The sequence below is a fragment of the Artibeus jamaicensis genome, unplaced genomic scaffold, assembly GCF_021234435.1.
Source record: "Artibeus jamaicensis isolate MK-2021 breed Jamaican fruit bat unplaced genomic scaffold, CSHL_Jam_final contig_233, whole genome shotgun sequence".
Classification (NCBI taxonomy): Eukaryota; Metazoa; Chordata; class Mammalia; order Chiroptera; family Phyllostomidae; genus Artibeus; species Artibeus jamaicensis.
In genome coordinates, this window is record NW_026521486.1 from 31,277,665 (window position 1) to 31,304,868 (window position 27,204).

Sequence of the window (27,204 nt, forward strand, 5' to 3'; positions counted from 1 at the left end):
AGGCGTTGCTTAGAGTAGAGAAGGGAGATGCCCAGGCTCTCCCCTCCCTACAACCAGTTTTCACACCAACACCGCCCATTACGACTCTAACAGGAAATCAGATGCAAGGGAGCCTGGAGAAGTTACTCCTCTAAGACAGGCCCCCAGGACACAGAAAGGATCAGAGGATAAGAATGAATGCAGGTCGGACCAGAAAAACAAATGAGGAGCACAACTTCCGTATAATCAGCTGGAGTAAAGTTAGACAAGATTATATATGATAAATAGGTAATGTGATGCTAACACACAATCAACACTCAGAGAAGGGTAGCTATTTATATTATAGTACACTTTCAACCCTTAATGCTGTTTTTATTCTCAGTAGGAGAGGATTCAGGAGATTTAACTACCATATTTTTTCAGACTATAAGATGCACTCCCCTCACCCCACCCCAAATTTGGGAGGAATAATAGTTGTTAATGCTGCTGTTGAGTTCTGTTTACATTTACATTGGTAAAATATTATGTTATTTGTGTTATTAAACATTTTACCACATATTTTACTTCAATTTTTTTCTATTTTGCTCTAAAACCTGGGTGCATCTTATGTTCTGAAAAACACGGGTTCGCTGCATAATCGGCCAGCTCTCGACATTACATCTGTGGATACTGCGATCTCTACCCGATACCAAATAAAATGTGAGATTTTGTCATCAAATCAAGTAATTTTTAATTTTTTCAAATACAGAATTTGTAATGTACTCTCTACTTAGTGTCATCAATAGCTTGTATTTTGCATTATTTGCTCCCGTGCATGCTCTCTCGCTCTCTCTCTCTCTGCTTCTCTCATTTCCTTTGGATATTCAGCGGTCCCATGCCGTCCATGACAGACTGGGTCCAGGAGCCCCCACTGAGAATACCAAAATTTTCATTTTCTAAAGTCTTTATATAAAATGGCATAGTATTTTCATAAAACCTAAGTACGTTGTCCCATAGAATTTAAATCATCTCTAGATTACTTACACAACCTAATGCATATAAAAGTTATATAAATAGTTGTTGCACTGTATTGTTTAAGGAATGAGGACAAGAAAAAAAAGTGTTGACCCAACCATTGTACACATGTACACATGTCAGCATCAATGTAACATTTTTTCAAAGTTTTCAAATATCCAGTTGGTCGCACCCTCATTGTGGACCTTGAGGATACAGGGTCTGACCCAAGTGAGCTGGAGGTACTGTGGTCCTTTAAATATTACTAATGATTTCTGCGTGTATTTTTCTAAAAACAAGATATTATACTGTATAAACAGAATACAATCATCCAAGTCTGAGAATATAACATGAGTTCAATATTATTATCTAATCCATAGTATGTATTGAAATTATAACAGTTGTCCTAATAATATGTTATAACTTTTTTATTTAAATGGCCCAGGATCCAATCCAGCACCATGCATTGCATTGAATTACTATATCTGTTTAGTTTATTTTTATCAGGAACTCAGCTTTTTCTTTTTCTCTTTTCTTTCCTTTTTTTTGTTGTTGTTGCTCCTTTGTTTATATTTCTGGACCTTAATTTTTTTTTAAGTATAAAAATTTGTTGTTTTGTAAAATATCCCTCAGCATGAGTTTGTCTGGTGCCTCTTCATAACTGGTAGGTTTGGGTCACACACTTTGGACAGGAATATCACTGAAGTGATATCATGTCCTCCTCCTCAGTCCATGATATCTTGTGACATATGATGTCAGGTTCTTTCCACTATTTTATTTAGTCTGTCCACTCCTCCTTCTTCATTAAGAGAAAACTGGGCATCTGGAAAGCACAGGGCAGGCAATCCAGGTGGGAAAGCAAACACCCTGACCCTGGTCATCAGAATTCAACTAACGATAGGAAGGAAGCTTATTAATCCCTCTGCACATCTTCCCTATTCCCATCGTGGGGTGGGAGCGACCCTGGTGAAAAAGGCCAGCAGCCACCTGCTTTATGTACCCTGCCCTCCTCTGCCTGCCCAGAAAGAGGCAAGAAGGAGCACTGGGCAACCCATAGCTGAGTCCAGTAACTCTGCCAACTCTGTGTGAATGTCCCAGGCCAGACAGCCTGGACCCTGAGACTCTCACCCCAGCCGGGCACATGGGGCGTCACATTCACCAGCCAGCCTGTCTGTGGAGTTATCACTCTGAACCCCAACTCCTAGCCTCATCCCCCAGCACCCCCCAACACAAAAATGCTAGCTTCAGTCAATGGTTAAAGAATATCTGTCAGTTCTTTTCAGTATAGTTATTATTTTGCCCTTTGTAATTAATAAGTAATTTATTATGGAGATACTTTGAGACTATATAAATACCCTGTTTCTCATCTGATCTAAAACTCATTACTTATAAATTCCATTGATAATTTTCTGATTCCATTTTTCATGTTACTGGTTGGTATTACTACTACAAGAGCTTCCATTTCTCTTTCAATATTTATTAGTCATTTATTCCAATATGAACTCCAGAGTTTTTATTCTATTCAGTGGGTTTTAACCTATTGCCTTAGTTATTTATATTCATGCTCAGTTTTTTCAGTAGAAGCACCTATAAGCTGATTTCTATATTCTTCTAATAGGTTCTAGTAGAAGCCCCTTAAAACTGGTTCCTGAATCCTTCACTCTGCTCCCATCATTGTTTGGGCAGTTCCTTAATCTCTGGATCCTGAATATACTATAGGCTCATATTTCACTTTCCATGACACAACTCTTCTTCTTCAAGAAAATCTTGGTTCCTTTAGTGGTTATTAATATTTAGAAACTAAGATAGAGACACAGATATATAAATACCCAGAAAATGCAGAAAATATATGTATTTACAAATATCAATAAATTACATAGGTATCAGTAAGTGTGTAGACATTAAACACAGGTTGAAACTGACACCTTCAATTTCAATCCAACACCATCTCCTACTATGACCAACATTGATCAGTACTGAAATAATCATTTTTTCCCTATAGAAAACACTTTTTCCTCTCTCATAAACTTTTGTGATCCATGATCTGAATATTGCGTTATGTGCCCATTCCCCAAAGTCCAGTCACCTTCCATCACCATAGATTTGACTCCCTTTACCCTTTACTATTCTCCCAGCACCCTCTTCCCTCTTATAACCATAACAGTGGCAAATTGTAATCCACCCCAACATTCTTTTAACACTGCTCCTATAAATGCTGACTGACTAATATTAGCTCATAGATAAATAGCATGTTTGTATAAGAATTGTAAGAACTGACTCCAAAAGATACAAACTCCAGCCTTTGGTCTCCCACCTCTGAAAGATGTGCTGACCTGCAACTGTAAAAGCCGGAGGATACACACCAGAGCAGTTTTGAGGTCCGTGTTGGAATGGACTGTGCCAGTCTGTACATAGAGAACTTTTCAATCTCCTCCCCTTGGTTTCTCTGGTCTGCTCTCCCTCTCCCTCCTTATAAAAACCTCTGCCTGCACTGAGATGTTAAGATGGGCTTTCAGACAAGAGTCCTCCATCCTCTCAGGTGGCCAGCACTTGAATAAACCACTTTCCTTCTTACCAGTACCTGACTTATGAGTTTGGCTTGTGTTGAGACAGACCGCTGGACTTGTGTTTGATTATATAACCACCATACTGTCGTCTGTGTCTATGAGTTTTTCTTTGGTTTTTTGTTTGTTTGTTCATTTGTTACTCTCAGTTTCATATTACACAACTTGCCACCATTCTAATGACTAACTAGGGATGATTAAATGAGTGTCTCTGTTTGCAGCTTCCTTGTGATTTGCTCAAGCTTATCTGTTCTGAACACTCTGTCTTCTAGTTAATTGCTTCTGTGCTTTTAAGCTGAAGCAATGGAAAAGTCTTTATTGAACTTTTTGTTGTGGTGGTTTTGCTTTTTGTTTTTGTATGTATTGTCTTTGTTTTCTTCTGTAATTTTTTGTACTTTCTTATCTGCTTTTTTGCTAGAAGTTCAGCTTATAGATTAGATACAGGACAAATATTCTTCCTCCACTCAGCAAAAACATGGAGTCTGTTATAATTCTCCCTATCACTATTAAACACCCCCCCCAGAGACAGCAACACCGCAGAGACAGCAATGGATGGTTTTGCTATTTAACACTTTCCCGCTTATTAGCAAGTCTTGCTACATACATTTGTACAAGTCTTTATATGCTCATGTGGGTATTCTCTGTGAGAGGAAACGCGTGGATTATGTTAGACAGAGTAAAGTTGATGGAAATCTGAAGAAATTTGGGGGCAAGAAGAAATTAAAATACTCTGTGTGGAATGACTACCACATTATCCCTGGGAAAGGCATGTTTGTCAGCAGAAAACAAGTTGATTAATATGCACAGTGATTTTAGCATCATGACTTGATAGAAGGGGCTCAAAAATAAGTTACAATTATTAAGGGAGGAAAACATCACTTTTGACTTAGGGAATCAGAGAAGGTTTCATGAATTAGGCAGCAATGAAGTTGAACTTGAAAGGAAGCGTTTGGACAGATAAAGTGAGGGGAGAAGGCATTCCAAACAGGAGAGTAAAAGAGCAAAGGTCTAAAATGAAATCAGCTGGGCTCCTTTAAGAAGCTCTGCATTTCCACCACGGGCATACAGGAGTAATGGCCGAAACCTTAAGAGGGGCAATCGGTATTGAGTGAGACCAAATCCCTGATGATCGCTTCTCCTTTTGGTCCTTCTCTCACTTTGTCTCCTCCTGTTTCTTTTTTTAAATACATTTTATCGATTACGCCATTACAGTTGTTCTATTTCCGTGCTTCATTCCCCTCCACCCTGCACACCCCTCCCCCACCATTCCCCCCTTTAGTTTATGACCACGTGTCTCAAGTTCTTTATTATACGTCTCCTCCTGTTTCTAACCTGATGTTTTCTCTGTGTGTGAAAAGACAGGGGTGGGTCGGATGATTCCATTGTATCGCAGATAGGAAAACTGAAAACAAAATCATTAAGAGATTAGTTTAAGGTCACATACTTGATACTTGCAGGAGCAAGCCATCACCTGCCTGTCCCCAACAGCAGTTGTCTCCCGGTCGTCCTTCAAGTCTCTCTCCAATGCTGCTCTGCACTCCTAAACCCTAATATGCACACACGTTCACACACACACACACACCTCATTTTCCAACTGTTTACAGGTAGGCAAATGTGCATTTTACTGTGAACTCTAATGTGAACACCCAGAGGTAGTCACCTCAGGTTTGTCTATGTTAACCCAAAGGGGTGATTGGTCCATGTCAAATGTAGGGTCAGGCAGAAGTGAGGCCTGCTTGAGTGTGGTTGGTAGGGTAATAATATGGGTGTAATGATTTATAGTTTCCATTTGAACATTTCACCTAAAATGTCATATGGTGTGCTTGAGTGTGATATTGTTATATTACAGGATTATATGCTTATGGTTTTGTGATTTAAAAAAGGGGAGTTATTTGTGCCCAACCCTGTGGAAGAAAAAAGTGGGCCCTGTGGCCTGCCATTAGAGGCTTTGTTTGTCTCTTAGAGTTAACAGAACCACCAAGAGCTCCTTTGTGCAATCCAGTTAATGCTATTGTGCTTGAAGGAGAAGGTGGAGCTGATAAAAGTCTGATCTGCACCTCAAAATGGTGTGGACAAGAGAGGCATAAAACTATTGCTTAACACTAAAAAAAGCTGAATGGAAATTTTTAAAGATACACTTGAAATATTGGAACAGTTCTCTGCATCTTAAATGAGTAGATTATTTGTCAATTTTGCCTTTTACTTGGGACTGCATACAATTGACATCAGTGTCCCAAGGAGTCGAAGTATTGTCTTGTTAGCTGAACCATTTTTAAAGCCTCTCCCTTACTGATATTATCATTCAGAATAGATGTGTGTTAAAACATGAACTGAAATGCTTTTGAACGTATCTAACCATCTAAGGTGTCTGCAAATTAGCTCTGTTACACAGAGGGCTTTGATTAACGCAACTTTAAAAAATGTGGTGTGTGTTGGGTGTAGCTCAAAGACTTTATTTTTCTCAAGTTTTTTACAAACGATCACTAGGTATGATTCATCAATCACTGGTTTTCATAACTAGATAACATTTAACTTTTATTATTCACTGGATTGTAATTATGAGTTTGTGGAGATGTGCCTGTCTTCAAGTTCATCATACAATGGCAAAAAGGTTCTTGATTAGCAGAATATCTGATAGACTGCCATATATTTTGTTTAATATGAATTGACCTTACCAATATAGAGAGAATTTATTAAGCCTCTGTTGGTTGTCCATTAACTCTTTCCTTCCAGCTGGGTCAGAACAAATTGTTGCCTACACAATGGAATTTTAAGGGTAGTATTATAAGAATGAATACATTCATTGAATATATTCTTATTCTTATTCTTTTTTTATATTCTTATTCTTAAATATATATATATAACAGATATCAAACCATAATTTCCAACTATGTGACTTTGTAAGCTATGATCCACCACAAAAAAAATTGGTAGAACAAGTCCTATCTTTTATCCCTGCTTCGACAAAAGCTGCAGACATAGCCATCTTCCTAGAAGTAGTCAATACCTAGTTATAGATTCCGAAGAAATTTCCCCTTGACTGGAATTTGGCCTGTTTTGTGACCCAAACTCCTGCATCATTAAATAATGTATATATCCTGAATTTGCAAAAATATGACCAAGGCTGTACTCCACAATAAAAAAACAAACACACTTTCCAATGCATTTCATTTTGAAACTAGATGAGCTAGTAAGCCTTACACATGCCACTGTCATTAATAGTAGCTTCATTTGTATGTTATGTGCATTGACAGTGTACATCCCCTACATGGGATACAGCATTCTCATCACTCCTTGTATGAAGCTCTTAGTAATATGACTGATCCCAAGTTCAGGCTTATTTCAAACTACAGGAAAATGCATTATTCATAGCTTATCTGTAAATACTGTACCATTTTGAAATATTAAGTGTGTTTTAAGATACAGAGAAGTTTTTATTCTTTGGGTCACTTGAATGGGAAAGAAACTGTTGAAAGTGGGAAAAAATTAAAGAAAATTTGCTTAAAACTCTATTGTCGATGGTATATAAATTAGCCAAAATTTATCTAATTCCCCAAGTACGACTTGTTTGGTACCTACAAGGTACAAAGCAGTGCTTCAGGTATTGGGGCCAAGCAGTAGCTTGAGACCATTTCATTAGCTTTTCTAACTCCTTTGCAATAATTGTCTGTACTTCACCACGAGCATGTACTATAGCTGATCAGCACGTTTATTGTTTCACGTATGTATGTCTCAACATTATTTGTTTCCCAGCACTATGGTTTTACTTTATTTTTTACACCTGCGATCACTGGTTTTGAATTAAATTATGTTTTGAATGTGTAATGCACACATGCCTCTAGGCAGTATATAATAATATGGATTCAGTAGATTTCACCCAAATCAAATACGACTAAATGAATGGCTGGTCTCACTTTCCTATAACATGTCTTTAGACTGCCAGTAGTAATTTACACATAGGATCCCCCACTCTCGCTCTCAAGTCTCTTCTAATCTTGTATCAAGCCACAAATATCTTTGACATATTTGATTATTATAAGACAAAAAAATTAGCCCTGGCTGGTGTGGCTCAGTGGATTGAATGCCAGCTTGTATATCAAAGGGTTGCTAGTTTGATTCCCAGTCACAGCACATGCCTGGGTTGCTTGCCGAGTCCTTAGTGGGAGGCATGTGAGAGGCGACCACACATTGATGTTTCTCTCCCTCTCTCTCTCCCTCCCTTACTCTCTCTCTCTTCTTCCCTTACCCTCTCTCCAAAAACAAATAAATAATTTTTAAAAAGAAAACAATTAAATTTTCAGTACATTCTAGAAGAAATTTTTGTAACTATCAGTTGCAATGAAGAAAAAGGCCTTTCTAAACATAAAACTAGAGAAAAATATCTATACTAAGAAGTTAAAATTTAGATCAACAACAACAAAGAAAAAAACAAAGGCTATTATAACCATGCAGAAACTTCCTTTATTTAATCTGATCCTTTTTTCCTTCTTTCTTTTTGTTTCAGACTGGCCCTGTCTGACCTGGGAGCACACTGACTCACTCACCTCCTCTTCCTTGAACATCCACCCCTTTAATCATTAAGCCTTCAGGCCAATGAGGTTGTGGGCAGCACCATATTCTTAGGAACAATTATGCTGACCACAGAAATAGAGTTTCAGCCAGAGATAACATCTAGGCCTCAGTCACGTTTGAGCTCTAGACCCGGAAAGGTGAAACCAACCCCACTGACAATACCCTTGTAAAACCAGACGGAGTGACATCAGGACAAGATGCAGTGATCGGTAGAGACCATGACCCCAACCACAATCCTCACTCCCTTAGTCACCATAACTAATGATATTTCCCCTATTAACCCATCCCCCTAGAAGCCCACGGGGGAGCCAGGTCTTACTAACAGCTCACCTGTGATTCCAGGCTTGACCCCATGAAAACAAAAATGCTCTTCCTTGTTGCACTCTGTGTTTAGTTGCTTCACTGGTTAGTTGACTATTTCATGGGAGCATGGGGCAGAGGAAATATAAGTAGATACAGGCAAATACTTTGGTAAGTTTGGCCATTTTTTTCAGCCAATCAATTTATGCTTAAAAGAAAACCTTTAATCTTTAAAGAAATTTCTGGCCTAAGTTATTAAATTTTTACAGTAAATGTAAAATACCTAGATTTTGTAGGGGTTCAGAACAAGCCACCCCAAGATGTGCTTTTCTGCACTATGCAGATTGTTTTGGACTAAAGGCAACCTCATCTGTGTGCTCAAGAGGAACTTCTGCCCCTCTCTTGACTATTTAGAAAAACTCACATAAGGAGCCTTGCCCATAGTAAGAGACTATCATCAAAGATAGCCTCTTTTGACTTCTCTATGGGGCAGGGCGACTTCTATTTACTAATCATTTGCTCTTCTTATCATCCTACAATGAACCTTTGAAGTCCCCAGGCCCCTACCTCTTTCCTGGCTCAGGATGTCTTATGTACCTTGGTCTCTAAACCTCTCCTGCATGTGGGTCTCATGCTTTCTCATGTATGCAGGATTCCATACATACGTATGTATTAAAATTGGTTATTTTCTCTCTCAATCAGTCTCAAGCTTATTTATTAGACCAGCGAAAAATAATAAAACCATAGAAGTTTGTTTCTACCACACAATTTCAACCTTATTACATGTTATTTCTCTGGTCAGGGCTACAACATAATCACAGAATATTGCTCTTAAATTATTATAAGATCGATTTAAATAATCAAATCTTAATCAAAAATTTTTTACTATACACATTATCACTTAAACCCTGCCTTTACAATTAAATACAACCAGAGCATTCACAACCAAAAGAAATGACTATTTGGAGCCACTGAATTTTATCACATAGCTATTTAGAATGCAAGTTACTTAGCGTTAGATCACATGGCAGTAAAACTCAAATGTAAACAATAGAAAGTAAAATTATTTATAAAGTGTTCCTATGTGAAAAACAAAACAAAAATAAACAAAATTTCAAAGAACTAATGATCTTCTAAACCAAGATGGACAGTCATATCATATGGGGAAAAGGGATTAGTCCTGAGGCTTCTAATACATGAACACTCACAGTGCCTTTCTATATTTTCTTGATGTTGCTCAAGGATAAAAAACAAATGACCACCACCACAGAGTCAAAGCTTGGAGGCTTTGGTGGGAGAGAATATGGGATTGCACTAATGGATCTACTATATGCTTGTTCTCTCTTTCTATATAACTCATATTCAAAAATCTCCTGGGGACAGCTTGGCTCGCCCCCAGAGGTTTGTTTAATCCCAGCATCCAATGCTGTCAGACTTAACGGAGAGCAGGCTGCTGTGCTGAGCCGCTTCAGATCTGTGTGGACACCCCTTCAGGGACATTGCTGACAAGTCAGTGCATCCAGGTAACCACCACCCCTTACTCCAACATCAATTTCATCTCTGGATAAGTGAAACAGGAGAGATTCTGGGCCTGAGGAAATCAATTACCACAAAGGAAAGAATTTAATAAAATAAAATGAAAACAGGAACAATTAGTTAAATTCTAAACGTCTCAGCTTTATGTACTGTCAAGCAGGAACACTCATTTTTTTAGAAAGATATTAAAGACTTTTTGGGGAGGTAAAAACTGGAAGCCCCCTGGGTGGGGAACACTAATTGAGAGTCTCTCAAGTCAGAGGTCTGGTTCCTACCCAACAAACGTACACTGAATGCACCATTGGCAAACCATGTCTATGCATATATCCTCCAATCAGCTTTGTAGCATCTCACTGATAGAAACCATGGGCATCTCAGCTCTCGCCCACATATTTAATCGAAAGAAAAAAAACCTATGTTAACACAGACTTACACAAGAATATTTGTAGCAGCTTTATTAGTGATTGTTATTATCAGTGAGCATTTCAAAATTGTATGTGCCCTTTATTCTGTTTAAGTTGTGTTTATTTGTATTTTTAAGTTTTTTTATTTTAAAAATCTTATTGAATTAATTGGGATGATGGAAGGAGACTTGGAGGTGGTGAACACACAATACAATAGATAGATGATGTATTACAGAATTGTACACCTGATACCTATATAATTTCATTAACCAGTTATATTCTTGTGCAGGATATTGCAAAAGCAATTTATGTTTCTATTAGTCACATCTACAGTTAAATGACCACAGATTTCTGCAAACTATATATTGCTTGGCAACACTTTCTTTGTTAAACTAATTATATATTTACTAAGGAGATAATGTTTGTGATGTGCCTTTTTTTGAAAGAAGCTTCATTATTGGACATGAAATGGAATGTTTTGCTTTCAGTCAGATTTTTACAGGTATCTACTTTTCTCGACTGTGAGTTAGGCATTTTTGGAAATAACATGGACTCACATAAACTGCTAACATGTTGTGTAATGCCATTTCTAAAGGCACTCAACTTGTATTATTTTAATGGAAAACAGCATCTCAGTGTTAGTGAGAATCTGACTCATTAACTTGATTTATAATGTAAAATTTCCCTTTATGAACTGTGCCTGAAGCTGACAAATTATGGAGTTGGTGTTTTGTGTGCATATAGATCCAGAAGATTACATTTATAATGATTTTGTGTCATGAATCATATATTGAAATAAATAAATGCATTAACTTCTTTTTGTGATGTTTAACTGTCAGCCCTACTGTTAAAGTGCATTTCAGCTCAATACTGAGTAAGGTGCAATTAAATTACAGTCTCTAAAACTCTTGGTTAAAATTTTTTGACAATTGTTTGAATAAAAGTTTGTTGTGTATCACAGCTGTATTAACTCTTCAATCTATCTTTCAACAGTTAACAAACTTTTAATGAATGCAGATGACATTCAAGGGTGTTGTATAGAGTAGCACACAATTACCCAGCATAACACCAGAAAAATTATGTGTAGTAACTTAACAGCCTCTATTGCTAAAAAGTAGAATGTAGTTAGGGTGTCTGTGTAACTTATTCTAAATGAGGGACTTCTGAGAAGGAAAGAGGTTATTACATTGATGAAGCAGATATTAATAGTAGGTCTCAAGTTTATTAAATTTTTATCAAAGTTAAACATCTGAACAAGGTCAGTGTTATTTTCTTAGTTTCATTTGTATGCCAGTAGCAATCTAAACATATAAAAGTTGACAATGTCTTACTGCTATGGAGTTTGCCCAGTCCTTTCCCTGGTTCCTTATAATTACCTGTGGGATTAACGAGTGTAACCTCATTGATATAATTGGAGATATCAACAGTAACATTTGATGACTCAGTTTATCCCAGACTTTCCTATTGTGCCTATACATGCTACAAATTATATTCTATTGCACTGTTAGAAATAGAAATGATTTCTCTAGCTTCCATGTTGCACCATGGAATCAGAACAAAGACCACATTTTAAAACTTCTGAAAATTTCCTTGGACATTTTAAGAGAGTATTATGCAAAACACTGCTTCTCTTCTGAATCCTAACTATCATTACTTAGTAATATTATGCTTAAAGAATATCTTTTGGTTATAAGTAGAAAAGCTTGTGAGGCCAAAGAGCCTTTGGCTGAGTACAGGGCGACCTTTTCATATAAACTATTCTTATCTACCCATTATTTTCCCTTTCACATACCCACTGCCCAAAGCTGTGGAAAGATTCAGCTGACACTCATTGTAACTATATCGGCATTAGTAGCACTCACCAATATTCTCTCTTAGCTGAGCACACAAAAATTTTAGTTCTCAGTCCTCTTGTTTTCAGGTGCACCATGTGGCTAATTGTGGCTACATATTAGCAGAAATGTGTGCCACTTCTGGGTTGACGCAGTAGGTAAAAAGCCTGTGTGAAAATATTTATAATATTTCGCTTTCCTCTATTGCAGAAGGTCCTGAAGGAGAGACCTCCATCAGCCTGGGTCCCTTGGTGACTCCATAATATTCCTACTTCTCCTGATGACTCCGATCAATATAATAATGATACAACCATTCTTACAACTATAATTCAATCTTGAAATCTTGGAATTATCCTCAATCACTCAAACTCCTTGCTCACATATTCAAATCAGTTACCAGAACATATATACTACTTTTAAGCCTTTTTGTTATTAATATGTCTCTCCTTTCTCCTCCCATTGCTAATAATCTAACTTCAGCCCTTTTTACTGCAAGCCAGGACCCCTACCAGAGCCTGCTGATAGCCCTCCAAAACTCCAGAATTTTCTGCCATTCTGTACACACTTCCAAACACATTTCTTACTACATTAGTCTTTTATGCAGAATTTTTGAAGGGCATGTTTTTATCTACAGAAAGACATTAAATTCTTTAGCTTGACACTCAAGTCCCTGTATAAATGAACCCCGATCCTCTTTTCCAGCTTTAATGCACATCATTTCTCTTCATATACCTATGCTTTGGACAACCTTTTTGGTTGTTCTAGTTATTTCTATTTAGCCGATGTAATCATAATTGTTGTTTTTTTCTTTTACACTGTTTCTTCCCTTCATTCCCTCCAAGTTGAGCAACTGTCCAGAGTGCAGCCTTTCGAAAATTTTTAATGATGAAGTCAAGAATCTTTCATCATTGTCTCACTAACTACGAGTTTTCTACACCCTGATCTCTCACCACTCTTTGAGTATATCTTTTAGATTCATGTGAAATCAGAGTATTATATTATTACTATTTTATTTATAGCAAAAATACCATATGGCTATACTATCACTGTGTTATTTGTGTGACTGACACATTTCTTAACATTGTTAGGTTCCAAAGGCAGAGACTAGGATTTAATCATGCTTTATTCCACAAATTTCTTAATTCACAATCAAGCAGCTGAAGCTTATTAACAGTCTAGAGAAAGTTAGGCTACTTGAGCAGTTCTCTTCCTTGGTCTTTGATATTGTGCTGACTTAGAGCTTAACAGTTTCTATCTTCTGAAAATGACACTTACCACCAGCCTCTCTGGTTGACAATGGATTAAGCCAGTGTGCCATCTATACATAGAACCCAGATTATGGAAGAAGCAAGCACCTGATGGTTTATCTTAAGGATGTTCTGCCATGTACATTTTCATTACACTAGAACATATTAATTCCATTGCTCTTGCCTTGATTTGAGTTACTGAACCCTTTAGGAAATGAATTCCATCTTCCAATAAATTAAACAGGGTATTACACAATTAAATATTTAAATTTCACAAAATAATATAGAAATAAAGTTTTTAATTTTTTATTAAATAAATTACAGAGATTAAATAAATTCCATTTTTAAAATAGGGTTTTCTGGTGGAATGGGAAATTATGATATTTCTCAATTTATTGTAAGTGAAATGCTATTTTATTTGAAAAGTGGGCAATATACTAGCATATTCTCCTTTACCCTTATTATTGATTTAGACTATACATTGAATTTCATAACCAAATTTCACAAACACTACTTAAATCTATACCTATTCATAAACTTTGAAAATTATTTAACCGATGACCACTTTTATGAAAACACAGTAACATGCATTGGTCATCCTTCTTAATGCCACTATTTAATCTACATTATTTGGAAAATATTTATGCTGGCTAGAATGTGTTTGCTTCAGAACATGTACTGAGAGCACAGAATTAGGTATCAAAGAAAGTATTGAGTCATAATCCTTTGGCATTTCCAACAGAAGACACAGACACAAAGGCATGAATCCATTCATGATGTTCAAACATTTCTTGATAATTAATATTGAGAGTTGCTGTCAATCAGGAGCAAAACAGTTTAAGTGTTTGTGCTAAATTAAATTTATCAATTCAGAAGCCAAATAGAGGATAATATTTTACATCTTAACAACCAAATGCTTTTTTCTGTAATGTGAATTAGTAAAATACCCATATCATTTGGCTTGTAATTAATATCCTTAAGGATAATAAGCTGTCAGACTGTTTTGTCTGGAGTTAAGATAATTCACAATAATTTCCTAAAAATTAAATTATAGGGTAGTTGTTATTTATACATAAGCTGATTTCTTGCTCGGGGAATTCCAAGATTTTTTTGCACACTGGCTGCTCCACTCCAGTATGGAAGCACCTACAGTTAGGGTTCTGTAAAAAGATCAGGCGATATTTAGAACACGAACATGTGCTTCACAGACTACAGGGCAGATCACAAGCCTTTTGTGGCAAGTAGGGCCAGGCATTATTCTTTAGTTAAATAATAGAAAGAATCTATTATGACTCTATGAAAGACTATATGGTACAGTTTGGGGGAAGTACTGGTATATGCTTTTCGATATCTATAAAATCTTACTGCTGCTTACCTGATAACTATTTAAAGGGGCTTCTCATTATACCCATACAATGTCATTTCTCCTGCTGCTAATAAATCACTGGTTCCAAGGTCCAGTAGAAAATTCCAAGGTGCTTCCAAGAATCCTTGGGTGTCTGTCTACTAGTGGGGCAAAATACTCATTACAGTTGTGCTGATAGACTCTTTTTAAAAAGTGCAGTCAACTTTTTCACCTCTTCTTAGTTACGTAGGAAGTGCCAAATCTGCTTATTTCAAACCTGTTATTTCTTCAAGATGACAGTGAAGAAATGCTTATCAGGTGAAAAAATAAACTACAGTATGGACCAGAGATTTGAATTCTGATGTATCATTGATCTGAAGTTTTTGGATGCCTTGGTGGAAAAACCCTTTTGTTTCTCAAAAGAGTAAACCAACATTTTGCCACCGGTCACTGTGCAGCTGAAGATGGAAGATGTGCAATCGTTTGAAAGGACTGGGGAGAGCTGTGGAGCACATCTCCTCCCCCTTACTGCCTGGTGGTAGGAAGGCTGTGCAGCCTTGAAGCCAAGTGGGCTTCCGTGACTGTGGTCAAGGTACTCTGAACCTCTGTGTCCCCACATGTGACATGAAAAGAATAATAAATCATTCACAGATTGGCTGGAAGATAAAAAGAAATCATGTCAGTGAAGAAAATAGCTAGGATTTTGGCTACAAATCTGCCCAGCAATAAATGCTGTTACCTTCTCTTTCCACTTGTAGGAGACACCTCCTCTTTCTCCCCACAAAGCATTTCCCACAAGGGCCACCTGGCCACAGCAGAATGGCACTGGGCCACACTTTGTCAAGGGGAGGTACCTGCTCACTATCGAGCTAGGGAAAGTGCTAGAGGGAGAATCTAATGTGTTTTAATGGCAGATACTTTATTTTACATCTGAATGTCTCTATCTGTTCACCCCCCTCAGCTAGTTTATATATATTTTGTGAAGATACATATATATCTTCTTCACAAAACCTTATATGAGGCAGGTATGCCATTTAATGATAGAAACTAAGTAGTAAAACATGAGCTAAATACAAAAAATTAATTTTGTAAAAATTAGATAAGAATGACAGGGGTTTCTTTGCTTTCTCAAACAGCCACATATTTCAAAATAAAGAGCCAATCTCTTTAAAAGAAAATGAGCTGACTTGTCCAAGATCACAGTTAATAAGTGTTTTTCCCAGAATAGGCCCTAGGTTTAGCAGGCTCCAAAGTCCAGACAATTTCTCTACATTATACCCAAACACAAATATTTTTCTTGTACTTCCACTGTGTCCTGTGGTTCATTTTATGTAAGACCACTTCAGATCAGTTTGTCTTGGCGCTGAACAAACAAGTCAGGTAAAAGCATGATAGGATCAAAATATTTTTTCAATATATAAAGCACTTGTTTGATGTTGAGAATAACAGTCTACCCAGTATGAGATAGTTTTATTTTGTTTTTTTTTAAGGTTTCAATGAAAGAAAGTTTGAAAGATCTAGCACACTTATTAAATATTTCTAACCCTGAAAGATTGTTGGTAGCTTCTCTTTATTCTGCCAACCCCAAAATCCACCTGTGATGTTCATATTGGATCCCTATTAAGATTTCTATTTGTTCATTCTGTAACATCTAAGGAAGTTTTGTTTACAGTAAAATAAAAACTCTGCGCAGTGAGTAGGCCCACGTCCAGTAGCCAGTCCTGTAAGGTCTTTGCCTTGGGACTTCAGATTACATTTTCGTCCACACTGTTACTGCTTCCTTTGGTGCGTCAACTTTCTACATATTTCACACTTCACACTCACACACCTCCATGCCTTGGCCCATACAATTTGCTTACCGTGGATATTATCCTTCTCTCACTCTCTGGAAGTCTATACCCATGCTCTCAAATGCCACATTCTCCAAGGAATCTCTTGCAATCCTGTTATCTCAGCTCTGAATTTATATAGACTCTTCTGATTTCAATTTATTCAAAATTTAATCAATCACTCAACAAATGTGTATTGAGTTCACTTTGGTATTTGATATTATTCTAGTGGTTGGGGTTTTGAGAACACCTTGAAGTAGTTGGTGGATCCTCGTATTTTGGTTATGTATGAACAGGTGTTATTTCCTCACCTAGTCTGAAAAGTACCTGAGGACGAGGGATTATGAGTCATCTCTGTAATCCCCACTATTTTCCACATAACAGGTGCTCAATAAGTACTGTGTAAATAAATGTATTATATGAGTAACAAATGAGCAAATAAAAAATGAGTAAATGTTAATACAAAGTTATGATTTAATTGTTCCCTTTGTAAAACAGATCATTGTAAGGTTTATTAAATGTATTAATTTATTAAAGAGTAGGAGTAATATTTGCCAAGTACCTGACACATCTTTGGTATTAAATCAGTGGTAGCCATTATAGCCACAGTAACTGTGCAAAAACAAAAGAATGATCTAGTATACCAGTGGGTACTTTTGTATTTAATAGCAAATAAACAGGCTTGAGAAAGAAAGAAAGAAAGAAAGAAAGAAAGAAAGAAAGAAAGAAAGAAAGAAAGAAAGAAAGAAAGAAAGAAAGAAGAAAGATAAAGGTAGGAGCCTACAAGTGGGTTCAAAACAATAGGAAAAAAAGTTCAAAGAAACAAAAAAGGAACAAGAATAATGAAAATAATCTACCCAAATCCTAACTAGGATTCATATCACCATATATCTTCACTGCTCCAATGACCAATGATGTAAAAACATGTCTTGCACAAACACTTATAGAATTACAAGATTTTGATGGGAAAAAGTTAAAAAAAAAAACAAAAACGGAACTAGAATAATGAAAATAATCTACCCAAATCCTAACTAGGATTCGTATCACTATATGTCTTTCCTGTTCCAATAATCAGGTATGCAAAAACATTTGTCTTGCATAGTCACTTCTAGAATTACAAGATTTTGACAGAACCACATGAGATACAGGTTCAGAAAAGTTTACCACTTCCTTGTTGGAACATTCCTTTTGTTACTTAGAACAAAGGTTACCACCAGTAAGGAATGGCACATAAATCCTAAAAAGGAAATAATAGACAATATAGCAACAGAGTATTTGGTAGAGTTTACCTGGGTTGTAAGTACATTAGAACAATGAGAACAAATTTTAAAATTCTCAAAGAATAGAACTTAAATAACTACAAGTATTACCACATATATAGCAAACTATATATTAATAAACTCAATACTTTAAAATTCAATGTTTGTTAAAATTATGGATAGCCTTATAAAAGGAAAATTAATTTTATCAAAAAATATAGACTTAAAGTCTAAAAATCTCTCTATCTTCATAGGTATGATGTCCTGATTATCCTATAAACATTTAAATATGGTGCCTACATAATATAAATGCTGAAATAATTTGTATAAACTTACATGGAGTCAAGGAAGCTATGGTCTCACACATAGTTATCACTATGATAAAACTATATTCTGGTGTGGTATGATAATTCACCTCCCTTTATTGAACATTACTCTACTTTCAGAAATATAAATTATCTGAACAAGCAACAGACATCAACAAATCATGAGCAAAAGAACAAAACCCTTATCCAGAATTAACCCCCTTCACTTTCTGAAATTTGAAATTTATTCTTTTGCATTTTAAGAAGCTTTTTGTTCAAGAGTTCCTTATTAAAAAACAAAAATCCCTCTTGAAGGGGAACTCTGCATCATTATCTCTAATAACATAGTTGAAGGTAGTTCATAGCTAAGAACAAAACCGTAGAAGAATGGGATAAGCACCTGGAAGCAAGGAAAAATGGTGAAGGAAGGGAAAGGGTGAGCTACAAGGGGAAAAAAAGGAGAAGGAGTGTAGGGGAAAGGCACAAAGGAGTCCTGGTTACCTTAAAATTTCTCCAGCTGGGCTTTGAAGCCTGCATACATTTGCAACCGTTTTCCTGCACACCTAGGCATGATCTGGGTTTAAAGCACAACTTCCACTCTGGTTATAAATATCCTACATGTTAAGCTTGGTTGATGCGGTAGAGAACACCGGTGGGGTAAAGCAGAGCAAAGGGCACAACAGAGGCCATCTGTTTCTCTGACGCCTCACCAGCCTTCCTCAGACTACCGGGTCCTTAGGAACCCTTCTCTCTGGAACCCTTCTGCAGAAATGCCACTGGGAAATAAAGGAGGCCATGAAATGAACCAAACCCTTTGAGTTCCAGGAAACTCAAACTCAGTTTTTGGAACTTTATTTGAAGTTGGGTTTATCATTAGTATGCCAGGAGGTATCGTCTAAGTGTAGTCACTTTCATAAATTAAGCATTTAAAAGATTTCCTGTTGTAATTTTGAAGATCAAAAAATCACCCAGGCTGGTGTAGCTCAGTGGATTGAGCACAGGCCTGTGAAACAGACAATCGCGGTTCGATTCTCAGTCAGGGCATATTCCTGGGTTGCAGACCGGTTCCCTGCAGGCCAGTTCCCAGCAGGGGATGCACGAAAGGCAACCATACATTGATGTTTCTCTCCCTCTCTCCTTCCCTTTCCCTCTAAAGATAAATAAATAAATAAAATATTTTAAAAATCCAAAAATCAATAGGACACCAAGAGCTATTGGAGTAGGACCACTGGTATAGCGGGAAGAACTGACATTTTGGAAACAGAAAGACCTTTGCTAGGTTTTTGGCTCTTTTTTGAAATTTTGCATCCATTTCTTAACTTATTTTACCTTCAATTCTCCCCTTTATCTATAAAAAATAGTATCTATTTTGCAATGATATGAGGATAGAGAAATGCATGAAAAGACCTTAATGTGTTATAATACCTGTCAACACAATACTTCAAAGTTTTTAGCTGTGATTATTAACTCAACTACATTAGCCAAAGTGTAAAGTGTTTAAAAATATCCACTTTGGCCTCACCATGATTCTCAGACTTCTGAATTTTAAAAAAAAGTAAAAAGTAAACCAATAGGACAAGATGTTTAGGAGATTCTAATACCTACAACTGGTAAAATACTGCAACTGTAGAATTTGTCTTGTAGAGTGTATTTGGATATATTGGGTTGGCCAAAAAGTTCATTTGGTCTTTTCCATAAGATGGCTATAGTAGCACTTAGCTGTCTTTAACTTCATTTGAAAAAATTTTGTTAAATTGTACTATAACAGTTGTCATTTCAGCATGCATTAAAAAGACATCAAAATTGGTAAGTTTTCATGCAGACTTTTTAATATTGGAGATGGAAGAAAACATGCAACATTTTGGGCATATTATGCTTTATTATTTCAAGAAAGGTAAAAGTGCAACTGAATTAGAAAAAAGATTTGTACGGTGTATGGAGAAGGTGCTGTGACTGATCAAATGTGTCAGAGACCAGTTGAACTTGACAGTAATCAAATCAAGACATTAATTGAGACCAATCAATGTATACCACACGAGAGCCAAGATACTCAAAATATCCAAATCAATAAAGTTATTGGTGAAAATGAAAAACACATCTTTTATTTTACAGAAAAAATTAAATGAGCCTTTTGACCGACCTTCCTCACTTTATCACTGCAGACATCATCACACAACAATGGAATGGAAGCTCACATGTTTCTATTTTAAGACATAATGTGCTGAGACTCTTTGGTATCTTTTGAGTCTCACATGTGTTGTTGCCCTTTGCGTACATTTGAGTTTAGGAGCCAAATCATTTAAAATGAATAATGCACAGCTTTATCATTAAAAAATTGAGCTTGATCTCTGTAACCAGTCATCTGAGGTAAATTGTTTTTTATCTATAATATAGGAAGTCATCCAAATATATTATTTACATGTAAAAAATAGTTATTATTATAATAACATTTTACTATATGTTTTTATCTGAAACTTTGCCTCGGAAAAGCTTAGGTATTATAACCACCTACACACTCTTCTTTCTAGCCCTTTCCAGAAATATATATTTAAAACCTAATTTGGCCTGTGGAATGTGACCACAACTTCCAGGAATGCGACCATAACTTCCAGACACAGGTGAGACTTATTAACGGGCTAAGATCCTTTCTTGGCTTAAGAGTTAGCAAATGATCAGTGTCCTAAATGGAAAACATTAACCTGAAATACAGTCTACCCTCTGCTCACTTTTGTTCCAAATAAATATAACAAAAAATAGTATAGCAAAATTAAAAATATGTCTACTTCTCAAGTGTATAATTATGGCATTGTAGTTCTATTAGCAGTTGAAGTGGAGTCCTTGTGGTGTTATGAGGAAAAGAATTTCCTGAGACCCACACGGGAGGATGGGGTTCCATGGTAAACTTTACTGATGGTGTAAAATTAAGGGGGTTCCTCTCCAGACTTCCCAATGTCCCATCTTCGGCCATCTTGCCATGGAAAATGTCCAGTCTTGTCTTCAGTAGGGCCAGAATAAAGGCCACTGCTCAGAGTTTCTGCTCCCTATTATGGTCACACCATTTGCTGTGAGCCCGGGAAGCTGCCAGACACAAAATCTAGTGCTGCTGGGCAAGACAGAACGCGTGAATGCAGTGGATGAATGTGAATCACCAGCAAGAGAGAGCTATTTGTTCCCGTGAGCAGTGGCCATCCTCCTGGGGGACCACTGCTGTAGTTCCCTGAGGTGTGAAGCGAGGAGATTCATGGCCCTGAGTTTATTAAGCTCAATGCCTAATTCCCTTCACTTCCCTTTCCTTTATTAATACTCACCTAAATACCAGTGGTGACAACTAAATCGTGCACAATTTAGATATTAGGTAGTCCTACCAATTAGCCCCATGTAGCATGGATTTTAACACCAAGATCTACAGCATAAAAAATAGGATCACATAAATCACAAGTGACATATGTCACTAGGAAATGAAGAAGAAAATCATGCCCACACAGAAATAAAAGAAAGAAAATGGCTAGAAAAAGAAACCAGGACTTCTTTAAAATGAGGTGCTTCCTGTGGCATTTTCATAGTCTTATTTCATATGCTGTTTTTCCATTTTAAAATGTCAATAAAATTTAGATTGTTTTATTTGATTACCATATTACATTCTCATAGTGAATGAAATCACAGGTTGCTACTGTCAAAAAAATTCTAATTTGTAAAACAAAGATGTCGGTAAACCAGCCCCAAGGTAGAACTCGGTCTATATTCTCCTATTCATTTCCAGCATTACCAACATTTACATCATGTATTTGGAGAACATTTTGGAATTCTTAAGCTGCTGTCTCCCCATCTCGGTGAATTCTCACTTTCAAATCCCCAAATGTGACTGTATCTGATGCTGCAGCGACTGCCCCCGGGGCCATCTAGGTAGATCTCGTTAGACCTCCTAGAACTGAGTCAAGAAGGAGATACCTGTATCGCCTCCTTCTCAGTCCTAAAAAGATTAGACAGCCACACAGGACATAGAATAAAAAATGAGATAATGTAAAGTACTTGTCAGAGAGCCCAAAATCGGCAAAAATTTCAATAATTGGTAGCTCCCGTTGTCTCCATTGCCACACAAAGTACCTGAGACATTGCCAAGTTTAAGCTTCCTATTGTCCTTGTTCTGCTTCTATGTTCCTAAGACATTTTCTACTTTTTCCTCATTTCAAATATGGGATTGCTGTAATATTAATCCCATATTATTGTTATTGGGATTAATAATAATTGTTAGGATTAATAATTATTGGCATTAATCCCATATGTATTATTGTAATCCCAAATATGGGATACATGTAATTTTATGTATTTCCTATCTTACAAGAAATCAATGTCTATTTTGAAGATTTAAAATGCTGTAAAAACTTCTGGGATCATCCTCATCCTTCTTTGACAAAGTAGCCCAAATTTGATTCACATGCTTTGCCTGTCCTTATCAATTCTCTTCCCATGGAGTTGGTGTGAGAAAAGCATGAAAATAGGGAATGTAAAAAATGAAGTCACTTTAACCAAGCTGATAAATATATTAACATTATGACTGATGGTTGAAGCACAAGGAAACAATTCTAGTCTTGTCCTAACTTTCCTGGGAACAAAAATTTTTGAGCCTCCTTATCTCATGTCCATATGTGGGTATATATCAGTTTGTTGTGGATACCTGGACCTACACCAGACCTCCAGGTAACCGTCTGATTACCCGCTGAGGGATTCGCGTATCCAGATCTCAGGATGTGCATCTGACGTCTGTGGTCCTGATACAGGGTGCAGCCAAGGGGGGAAGCCCCCCAAAAAAGGTTTGGAATGGTGTCCAGAACTCGAAGTGCATAGGAATATTGGAGAGACATATAAGATGTCCTCACCCTTTCCCCCACAGGTGTGAGTTGGGGGAAGGGACACATGGAGCAGGAACATGCAGGGCTGTTTTGTACAGCCACAGCCTTGCAGCTAATCCATGGCATGGTCATTTAACATATATATAGCCTTTGGCGGTCACTTGGATATGTTAAATGGCTGTGGCCAAGCTTGGAGCTAGGGGGGATGAAGTCACTTCCCCCAAGATGTAACTGGGGGCAGGTCCCCCAAGTCACAGCACCTGCGTGGGAGCTTGGAGAAGATTGGCTCTAGGACATGGGGCCACACGTGCCCAGACTAACGATGGCAGCCCAGTAAACTTGTAATAATACAGAAATACTGTCAGGTGTAACTTATTGTGGGAGGAGTTGAAAATAGGGGTACAGAGAAAGATTGGCATGGGATTTAAACCTAGACACAGTAGCCATTGGGAGAGAGCCATGCAGTTTGGGGCAGAGTGAGGACCCCCTCTTGGCGAGGTGAAAGAGGGAGCCATGAGATTTTGGCAGAGCACAGACCCCCTCTTTCCCAGGTGAAAGGGAAAACCATGCAGCTTTGCCAGAATGGAGATCCCTGAAGCCAGGTGAGGGAGAAAGACACATGCTTTTGGTGGAGTGCGGACCCCTGCAGCTTTGGTAGAAGAGGCCCACGCGGCTTTGGGGTGCCCCCTTTGGCTGTGTGGCCTGGAAAGCAGGAGAGACTTTGACTGGAACTTGGTACAAAGAACTCTTGCCAGTGGAAGGTGCCGCAGGACTCTGGGTTAATTGGAGATCCTGCCTGGACAGCGACACAGCTGACTATACCAGCAGCCTGGAAAAACGGACTTGTGCTCTTTTCCTGATTTACGGTACCCAGAGTTGGGACAGGGGGAGAAGGGAGCTGTGTGTGTGTGTGTTTGTAGGAGTATACCCTAAAGGACTTTGATATTTTAATGAAGGCATTAGGTCTGAATAGCATTAAATAAACATTTCATTTCCCTTTCACAAATCTCTGGCATGGAGAGATGTCTTTCCAGTTGGCGACAGAAGATTGGGCCCAGTAGGTGTTCCGGACAGTATTAGTGTACCATCCTCTGGAGTCCAGGGCCCCGGTGTATCTGTTCTTTTTTTTGTCTTTTTTTGATGTTTTTTAAAAATATAGTTTATTGATTATGCCATTACAGTTGTTCTATTCCCGCCCTTATTCCCCTCCACCCTGCACACCCCCTCCCCCACCACTCACCCCCGTTTAGTTCTTTAACAGGTTTTGTTTTGGCATCCCTGGGGGGGCCAAATATTGCCCCCCCTTGGATCTCTGCTCAGTAACAGTCCTGGACACCAGGCATAACCAGGACACCAGACCTGGAATTCATCCAGGTCTGACATCTTTTGGAGTTTGTTCAACAGATGACATGACTCTAAAGCTAATCTACTCCCACAAGTCAAAAAATGCCTCCAGGTTAAATGGCAAAATATTAGCCTGTAGAAAATATTTAAGCAAAAAATATTGTGTATTTGTAAAATATATTTAAGTAGTAAAACCAACAACAGTACACTGAAATCAAGAGAAGGCTGCAGGACTGCAAAAATTATAATGTTGGTGTCTTTCTGAGGAGAAGGCTGATGTTCACTAAAAGGGATGAATTATTGAAAAACACATTAAAGTTGAAAGAGTGCAACCTTGTGCTCAGAAGCAATATTTACATTAGGAATGGATTGCAAGTGCAAGTGCCGTAAACAAATAAGAGGTAGGCGATGGCATCAGAAAATAGCCCTACTCTCTCCCTTCCATTTTTGGAGCCATTTTTTTTCTGACACTAAATGGAATGTCAAACAGGTTCCACTACCTTCTGTTGACTTTCAAAAGGGAAAAAATAAAACAAAACAAATAACCCTGGTCACGTTTACTCCCACAAAACAGGTCACTTCTGGATTAATATATCTAATTCACTCTGAACTTCATTTAAATTAAAACTTCTTTCCTACTTTTCGGAGAGTCCAGGTTTTTTCTCTGTTTTCTTTGCTCCATTCTTCCACCTTCTCCCCACTCCCACACACCCATCTGTTTCCCCAGAGCTAAACAGGCTACTTCTGTCTCCTCTAGAGTTGAAACTTGTGAGGGAGGAGCTATAGAGTCAGAAAATGACATCTTTGGCTCCTTCGGCAAGAACAGATGTTGAAAACTGACTCTCATGGCCACTTGTGTGGGTCTTTGGAGGTCCCATCCTTCAGTCATGATCTGTCACCTGCAGTGTCCTTGGCACAGTAAACATACCATGCAACTTGTCTGGCTACTCACACAAAATGTCCCCTTCAAATTTAGATATGCAGCATACACTTTTAGCCTCTTTCTCCTGAGGTCTCAACACTGCTCCATGTACTCCGATTAGTCCACAACTAAGACAACCCCAAACCAGCTCTGGTGACTTACCACTGACTGGGTGTCACTACTTTTAAAATAGAGCCCTCTCTTCCCTCTGTCTCCTGGCAGATGGACCTACCCACATAACCACTGTTTACCTTTTAGACTTCTTAAGCAGGAGCCAGACACCAGTCCCCTGTGTCCTCCAAACTGCAGAGGACAATTATAATGCACCCTGAGCACATTTAAAACCATGCTCACTAGGCTGAGATTGATAAAAACTGTAGGTACCTGCCATAGTGCCATAAGAGACATTGAAGCTTCTGTAACAGTAAACTGCTTAAAACAGCAAGTCAAGAGAAAACAAATAGACAAGCAAGTCACTGGCACAAAACTGAGCCCGTAACTAGACACTGCGTAAATGAAAATGTAATACATGTTAAATGTGTCAATAATTGTTCATCAGAAAAACTATAGCTCACTTAAGAAGATGATATTAATAAGATCTCAATCTGGAAGGAAAATAGAGTGATAGCCCTGCCTAAAACCATATTTGAAAATAAAAAGAGCAATGGACTAAAGAATTTAATGTAGAAAGTATTAACATTTGAAAAAATGTTAGGGTCAGAAAAAAAAACTTGAAAAAGACCAAAAAAAACCCCAACAAACTATAATGGAAAAATTGCAAAGTTGATTTCATAATACAAATTACACAAAAGCAAAAAATAAGCAATGAGGTTTAAAAAATACATGGAGAAAGTATCTGAAATATATATAACAGGTAGGGGTTTATGTTTCCAATGTAAAAAAAAGAACTCTTGCAAATCCATTTTTTTAAAACTAGGTATGAACTAGGGTTAATAAAAGAAGGAATGCAAATGGACAAAAAGATTTATGAAAAGACTTTTATAAAAGATGCTAATTCTCACTAATAGCCAGAGATATGCAACCCAAAGCAACACAATACCCTTGTTTTTTCACATAATACATCACCAAAATTTTGAAAGATTTATAACATCCAACGGAATAGAGAAATGGTGGGGTGAGGTCGTGAATAGCAGTACACATTTCTTTTTTGTAATTTCACATTTGGTAATCCATTTTATAAAAAATGGACATATTTCTTTCTAAGGACATTTAGGCCAAGAATAGTTTGGATACATCTGCTGACCTAGAGGAATGTCCATAGTACACAGTTAAATGAACAGAACAACAGGTCAGATCATGTATAGAATGATCATCCCATTTATGTAAATAAAAAGAGGGAGAGGAGCATATGTATATTAAAACACATAATTATGTATGTTTTATAGGTTATTTTACATGAGCACAGAAAAAATATAAAATGATATGTACCAAATTGACTTCTGACAATTTGTGTTATTTGGCCTTTAAAAAATAACTCTCTCATTTAAGAATTTTCAAAGAAAACTCCAGTGGAGTATGCGTGTGATGTGCTAGGATTTCAGGGGAGGGCGAGAGAGACGTAGAGACCATAGCACCTGATCAGACACTTGAAGGACAGAGCTGGAGGAACTGGACAAACAAAGAGAGCCTTTCAGGCCGTGGACAAAGTAGGAGAAAAACAGCATTATCTGCAATCATTTAAACTCACTTCCAATACTTCAAACCACCTGTAACTACGTACTGAAAAAAAATCAAAGTATATACCTGTATGTTTGTTCATGGAAAACTGGTATTATTACTCTGACGTGACCCTGCATTACATGGAATTGCTGTTACCATCAGGAAATTATAGACAAGGTGATCAGAAAACAAGTCTTACGGTAAATGAGTTTTAAATCTACCTTATAATTTTTTCCAAGCAAA

The 27,204-nt window shown here is 37.4% G+C and overlaps 1 protein-coding gene across 6 annotated transcripts in view; it reads right to left on the reverse strand.

Annotated features, from left to right (window-relative positions):
* The window catches only part of SLCO1A2 (solute carrier organic anion transporter family member 1A2), a 76,495-nt gene that overhangs the window by 49,094 nt on the left and 197 nt on the right, over positions 1-27,204 (reverse strand). For 5 of the 6 annotated variants that reach the window (XM_037136651.2, XM_037136656.2, XM_037136653.2 and 2 more), the window contains exon 1: positions 18,667-18,909. The exons of the other annotated variant lie outside the window; for it this stretch is intronic. The gene's annotated coding sequence lies outside the window, so the exon portion shown is untranslated. Of the gene's footprint in view, positions 1-18,666; positions 18,910-27,204 lie in introns of those variants that run through there. 6 annotated transcript variants of the gene reach the window in all.